We start from the raw sequence: 7815 nt of genomic DNA on the forward strand, positions 1-7815 counted from the left end.
GAATGAGATAGTGTCCTTTCCAGGGACATGGATGGACTGGAAGTCATTATCCTCAGCAAACTAACAGGAACAGAAAACCAAATACCGCAAGTTCTCACTTATAAGTGGGAGCTAAATGACGAAAACACATAGACACATGCAGGCAAAAAACACACAGTGGGACCTGTCAGAGGAGGGGTTGTGGGGAGGAAGAGCATCAGGAAGAACTGCTAATGGATGCTGGGCTTAATACATAGGTGATAGGATGGTCTGTGCAGCAAATCATCATGGCACACATTTACTTACGTAACTAACCTGCATATCCTGCACATGTACCCCAAACTTAAATGTTGAAGGACAAAAAACCCTCCAAACCTATTTCTTAAAAAAAGAGAAAGAAAAAATACAGGATGAAAGATTTTTAAATGGTATGCCTATATAGGTCACTTATTATGAATGGAGCTTGCATGACTGGAAGTTGCCCTGGGTGAGTCAGTGAGTAAATGTGAAGGTCTAAGACATTACTCTACACCACTGTAGACTTTATAAACCCTGTACACTTAGGCTATAGTAACATTATTTTTTAATGTTCTTTCTTCAACAATAAAATTAACTTTCTCTAACTCTTTTACTTTATAAACTAATTTTTTAACTTTTAACTCTCATAATAACACTTGGCTTAAAACACAAACACACTGGGCCGGGCACAGGGGCTCATGCTTGTAATCCCAGCGCTTTGGGAGGCTGAGGTGGGCAGATCACGAGGTCAGGAGTTCGAGACCAGACTGACCAACATGGTGAAATCCCATCTCTACTAAAACACAAAAAATTAGCTGGGCATGGTGGCAGGCACCTGTAATCCCAGCTACTCAGGAAGCTGAGGTAGGAGAATCAATTGAACCCGGGAGGTGGAGGTTACAGTGAGCCAAGACCACACCACTGCACTCCAGCCTGGGCAACAGAGTGAGATTCCATCTCAAACAACATCAACAACAACAACAAACACAAACACATTGTACAGCTATACAAAAATATTTTCTTTCTTTTTATCCTTATTCCATATACTTTTTTCTATTAATTTTTCATTTCACTTTTTAAACTTTTTGTTAAAAAACTAAGATACAAGCACACACAAGTCTAGCCTATACAGGGTCAGGATCATGAATATCACTGTCTTCCACCTGCACAACTCGTCCCACTGCAAGGTCTACGGGGGCGATAGCACGCATGGAGCTGTCATCTCCTATGATAACAATGCCTTCTTCTGGAATGTCTCCTGAAGGGGTCTCCCTGAGGCTGTCTTACAGTAAACATTTTTAATATATAAGTAGAATGAGCACACTCTAAAATAACAACAAAAAGCATAGCAACTACATAAACCAGTACTATGGTTGTTTATTATTATCATCAAGAATTATGCACTGTACATAATTGTATGTGCTAGACTTTCATATGCCTGGCAGCATGGTAGGTTTGTTTACACCAGTATCACTACACACATGTGAGTAAGGTGTTGCATGATGACATTATGACAGCTATGACATCACTAGGCAATAGAAACATGCCATTCCATTGTAATCTTATAGGACCACTGTCATATATGCCATCCATAGTTGACTGAAATGTTATTGTGTGGCACATGACTGTACTATTTTTTGGCATTTTCTGAACAACACAAATCAACAGTCTTGGGCCATATGAGTTACATTATCAATGTTGTAACACTATAGAGCTGGAAGGGACTCTAAAAAATTCTGGTTCAAACCCCTCATCTGACGAGAAAAAGTCCAGAGATGTGTGATTACTTACACAAGGTCACACAGTTAATGGAGGATTAAGTACTAAAACTCTAGTTATTATGTTCTACCACGCCAAACTTTTCTTGCGACAGCTAATTTATTTTCCCTTCATTCTTCCTTTTCTTTCTTCCTTTTTCTTTTCTTCTCCTTTCATTTTTTCTCTTTTCTTTGCAAATTTCTTACTTCTTTTCTCCTTTCTGTTTTCTCTCTCTCTCTCTGCCTCTCTCTTTCTTTATCTTTTTTCTGTGCCAACTTTACTGGGTGAAGGGGTAACTAGGTAGCTGGTAAAACATTGTGTGTGTGTCTGTGAGGATGTTTCCAGAAGAGATGAGCCTTGGAGTCAGTAGACCAAGTGAAGAAGATCGCTCTCATCAATATGGGTGAGCATGACCCAGTCTTTTGAGAGCCAGATAGAAGCAGAAGGTAGAGAAATGGCAAATTCACTCTTTCTTCTGGAGCTGGGATGTCCATTTTCTCCTGCCCTCCAACATGAAAACTCCAAGTTCTTTAGCCTTCAGACTCCGAGACTTACACCATTGGCTCACCTGGTTCTCAGACCTTCAGACTCAGACTGAATTACACCACCAGCCTTCCAGGTTCTCCAGCTTGCAGACAGTCAGTTATGGCACTTCTGGCCTCCATAATCCTGTGAGCCAATTTCTATAATAAACCCCCTCTTATGTATCTCTTTATATATCCTATTGGTTCTGTTTCTCTGGAAAACCCTAATATTTTTCTTTCTTTTTTTATATGGAATAAAATTTGAAACCAAAGATTAAAAATATTGCATACTTTAACCCACTACACTGTCTACTCCTCCAGGCACCATTAAGAAACCTTCATTAGTTTCTTTGAACTGAAACTTGTCATACAGGTTCTCAGCCTGGTAACAACCTCATTATTTGTGGAGTGGCTTTAAAAAATAATTTGAAAATAATTCCTTATGTATTTTACTTTTTTTTTCACTTTCCATAACTCAGTGTATCTCCATACTATCCATTTTAACACTGGTATCTTATAAAGTCATTTAAAATGCATCCATTGAAACAGTGAGTAAAATTTTATCATGCAGGTCAACAAAATTTGACATGGGTTTCATGCATCCAGATTTATTTTAGCATGTTAGATATCATTTTAGCTTGGCCAATAGCGTTTTAACTTTACCCTAATAGAGTTTTAAAATTAAAAAAAACATAAACTTGAACACTAATCTACTTTTACGAGTAACTATGTTCCAAATAACTAACTGGCATGCATACTGAGGCCACTTAGTTTATCAACAATAGGAACAACACTAGAACTCAAGTCTATTGAATGGAAATCCAGTTCAATTATTTATTCCACCACATCATATTGACCCTCCCTCCAAAAGAAAGTTTACAGATCAACACATAGCTGTTTGCATCTTTCCAGTCCTAATGTTCCTAAAATAAACTTTTATCTGTAAGTTTTGCTTCAACAATTATTCTTACTTGGGGATGGGAAGGGCAGAGGATATTTTGATTCTGTCTTCCTTTCTTGGGTTCCACCTTTCTTTCATTGCTGGCCCCTCACTGCAGTTGCCCTACTGAAATGGTGAACAAACTTCCAGGTTCTTGCCTTACATCACCAAAGAAGGGGGGGAAAAAGCAGTTCCTTATACCTGTGAAGCAGGTTTCCTTCCTGGCTGGCACAAGCCATCAATTCTTAGGAAAATAGCTGCATCAAGAAGTCAGCTATGTAGTTCCTTAAGGATTTGGGCATGGTAGAATGTGGCAGAATGAGACTGAGTTTCCATGTTTCAACCTTTATAGAGTCTGTATAACTTTACTCTCAGAGAAAAGTGTTCACATACAATATCTCCCCTTAGTCAACGCCGAAGCCCATCAAAATACCAAAAACCAAGCACCTCCAGGTCTCTACACGAAGACCCAGGACCTGGCCAATGCCCCCAACACCTCTGACATTCTCGTGATCGAGTTCACAAAAGGGGACCAGTGAAGATGACCAACGTCAAGGATGGCACCACCCACCAGACCTCCTTGTAGCTCCTCATGGTACCTGAGTCAAGTCGCAGGCAAGCACGGTGTGGGCCACACTGACATCGTAGAGAACCGCTTCATTAGAATGAAATCTTGAGGTATCTGCAAGACCCCACAGGCACCATCCTTTACCACACCTATTTAGATATGGAGGCCTTCACCATGGATCAGGAAGTGCGCCACATCAAACAAGGCCTGGGCTTGAAATTTGCTGAGCTGATGCTTGAAATTTGCTGGGCTGATGTATACTGGTTTCTGGCACAGCCCTGAGTGTGAATTTGTCCACCACAGCATCGCCAAGGCCCAGGAGTGAGTGGAAGGGAAAGCGCAGGTGTCTGTCCTCAAGGACCAGGTGTGCATCCTTGGCCAGGAGTTCCCACTGTCTCTCTACAATGAGGAACTGGTGAGCATGAACGTGCAGGGTGATTATGAGCCAATTGATGCCACCGGGTTCATCAACATCAATTCCCTCAGGCTGAAGGAATATCATCATATCCAGAGAAAGGTCACTGCCAAATAGACCCCTGTACAATGAAGAGCTGGAGCCTCCTCAATTTGCAGATCCCCCAAGTAAAGGCACTAATTGTTGTGATAATTTGTAACTATGACTTGCTCTCCCCAGCTGGCTGTGTAGTGGGGCTGCCAGGTCCCAGCTTTGTTCCCTGGTTCCCCTGAAGCCAGCAAATGTCATCATCGAAGGTAAGGATGAAGGGCAGCTATGGTGGGGAGCTGTAAAATGACAATTAAAAGATGTGTGTGTATATATATATAATCTATATAATGTCTCCAAATATATATTTTATATATATAATGTGTATGTATGTATGTATGTGTGTGTGTGTGTGTGTGTGTATATATATATATATATATATAATTCTACCTCTATAATCTCTTTACTTCAGTATTTCCAAAGTGTCTTTTTCTTAGTTGGTAAGTACATAAAGCATAAAATCTTTCATCACTGTTAGGCACTCCTTGACACCGTCAGTCTCTTTGATTACCAAACCAGCTTCCTCTCCTAGGCCTTTCCCCAACACTTTGACTAATCTTTAGCCTTCCTTTGCAGTCTTCTCCTCCTCTGTCAATCCCTTAAATATTGGCACCCTGCTCTTTTCTCAATATCCAAGCTCCTCTGGCCAGTGCATCTATTAAGTTGGCACCTAACTAATCCCTCACAATATTACACTTTAGTCCAGATCTCTCTCATACCCTAGCAGATAAATATCTGGAGTTGTGCTGCCTAATACAAAAGCCACCAGACACATATGGCTATTCCATAAATTTAAGTTAATTAATATTTAATATAACTTAAAACTTAATTTGAAGTTCCCACTAGCCACATGTGCTTACTGGTTACCATACTGGACAGAACACATATAAAACATTTCTGTCAATGCCAAAAGTTCTACTGGATAGTGCTGCTCTAGAACTTTCTACAAATGGCATCACAATAACTCATCTCCATCTTAAAATGCCTTGAACTTATCTTACATGAATGTCCAACTTTGCAACAGTATCCTAACTGATCTTCCTTCCCATAGTTCTACAGCCCCCCAAATGCACTTTTCAGGATGCAGCCAAGGATCTCTTTCCAGACTGTAAGTCTGGCTGTGTTAATCCCCTGGTAATAACTCTTCAGTGGTTTCCCAGTGGCTAAATAAGGTAACCACTTAATTTATCATCTGAATCCAGGCAATTTTGATAATTTGGTGTTATTAACAATTATACAGCCATAATAGGACTAAATTGAGACTCTCAGAGGTAAACAAGTCTGTATGGTCACCCTACATGGAGACTACATTTCTTGGCATAGCTCCTGTCCTCTTACATGATCGAGACCCATATGTGTCTTCAACACTATAGACCTGCTTGCCATTCACTGAATGTGATGTCCTCTTTCACACTTCTGTGAATTTGCTTGTTCAAATTCCAACGCCTGGATCAGCCGCACTCTCCTTGTCATGCCTGTAAAAATACAGAATTCTTAAGGATGTATATGGCTGGGCGGGCGCGGTGGCTCACGTCTGTAATCCCAGCACTTTGGAAGGCAGAGACAGGCTGATCACGAGGTCAAGAGATCAAGACCTTCCTGGCCAAGATGGTGAAACCCCATCTCTACTAAAAATACAAAAAAATTAGCTGGGTGTGGTGCTGCATGCCTGTATTCCCAGCTACTTAGGAGGCTGAGGCAGGAGAATCACATGAACCCAGAAGGCAGAGGTTGCAGTGAGCTGAGATCGCGTCACTGCACTCCAGCCTGGGTGACCAAAAAAAAAAGTATATAAACACTACATATATACTGTTTTATTTTAAAATATGCGTTTCCTATATGTACAATAATATATAATTCTCAGAGAAATTTGGAAAATGTAGAAAGTTTTAAAGAGAGCAAAATCATCCACCTTTCTACCACTCTGAGGCAACTACAGTTAACAATTCATTGTGTATTTTTTCTTTTATTTATGTGTACCTTTGTATTGTTTTCTTTCCAAAATTTAGTTTTTTTCTATTTTGCAGCAAGCCTTTATCATGTGATATATTATTTACATTTTCTGTCATTAAATAGCCTCTGCCATTAAAACTCAAAATTACTGGATATTAATTCACTGTATGAAGATGTAACAGTTTGATCTTATGTTGTATATTTAGATTGCTTGAAACTTATAAAATTTATAAGAAATTAAATGTTTTCTCATAGCAAAAGCAATTCATATTTATTGTAGACTTTTGGAAGAAAAATCCACAAAGAAGAGACATCACCTTTTGAAAAATTATTTTATAATATTTGAAAGATAAATCTGTATGAAAATATATTTTTGAAGTTGTTTTAAATCATTCAAAAAATATTCTATTTCTAGAAATGTGGAAAAGCAAAATTTCAAGAATGCAAGTATTGCATAAAGGTACATTTTTATAGCTACGAATTATTTTAAATATTTAATACTGCCACTAAGCTAAATTCTTCTAAATGTATAACGTTAAATATGTTTGTAAGAAATACTTCTTAAGATATTTAGCAGCATTCCAGAAACTCTACCCATGAACATTAAGATGGAATTCAACCTTTCTGAAAATTTTCACTGCATTTTACTCATGGATGAAACAGAGAGAGGTTCATCTTTCAAATGTTATGCAAAGCTTCTAACCAGGAAATTCTGGAAAATATAAATTATTTATAGCAAAGATGTAAGACTTAACCAAGTGTAATTGAACCTGAATTTGAGGTTCTAGGAAACAATTAATATATCACAGATAGAGTCACCATTTTCCTTTTCAGCGAGTGAAAGGTAGACTTGTGAATATACGAATACCAGAATATGTGTGAAAACACTACCATAGTTTTATTACTTGCTGCTATTCTATTCATTTTAAAATGACTTCATTCGATCTCAATTAAATTTAATATGCCACATCTTGGCAGGAAAATGTCGCAGATTTATTACAGTGGTCTCTACATACTAACCCATGACAGAAATGTTTTTGCTACCTCCTTTCAAAAAAAGAGATATCAAAATATTTGGAATGGAGACATGGTGACTGACTAATACTAATAAGATATTGGATTTTGGAGAAGGTAGTTCAGAACTATAAAAACATCAAGAATTCTTCTCTGTTCCAAGCCCTCAACATATACATAGTATATGACCTAGAAATTTGATTGAAAAAACACCACCTTCAGAGATTGGGCAGAATTTCAGCAAGCACACCAGTATGTAAACACAGCACCAACCAGCTGCCATGGACAAACTAACAGGCACAGTAGCACTTGGCCATTCTGAACTGGGTCCCGAAAAAGGGCATGTGACTTATCATTGTAGGTGGTGTTTGGGATTATCTGGGAACATCCGTGTGAGAGTGTAGCCAGTAGGCAGCACATATTTGTGCAGGCTGATTATGAAAATGTAAAAATACCATCAAACATACCTTGGTTTCTTTCACCAATGTAGGAAAAAAGGAAAGCTAAGATGAATGGCTCTAAACAAAGCTGAGCATAGAGTGTGCTGGTTATTTCAGGA

General features: G+C 38.7%; 1 pseudogene; it reads left to right on the forward strand.

The window, feature by feature from the left end:
• Positions 1-3527: 3527 nt before the first annotated feature.
• Positions 3528-4387, forward strand: LOC105522720 (annotated as a pseudogene).
• The last annotated feature ends 3428 nt before the right edge of the window (positions 4388-7815 follow it).

This window comes from Colobus angolensis, unplaced genomic scaffold (genome assembly GCF_000951035.1).
Source record: "Colobus angolensis palliatus isolate OR3802 unplaced genomic scaffold, Cang.pa_1.0 Scaffold111, whole genome shotgun sequence".
Lineage (NCBI taxonomy): Eukaryota > Metazoa > Chordata > Mammalia > Primates > Cercopithecidae > Colobus > Colobus angolensis.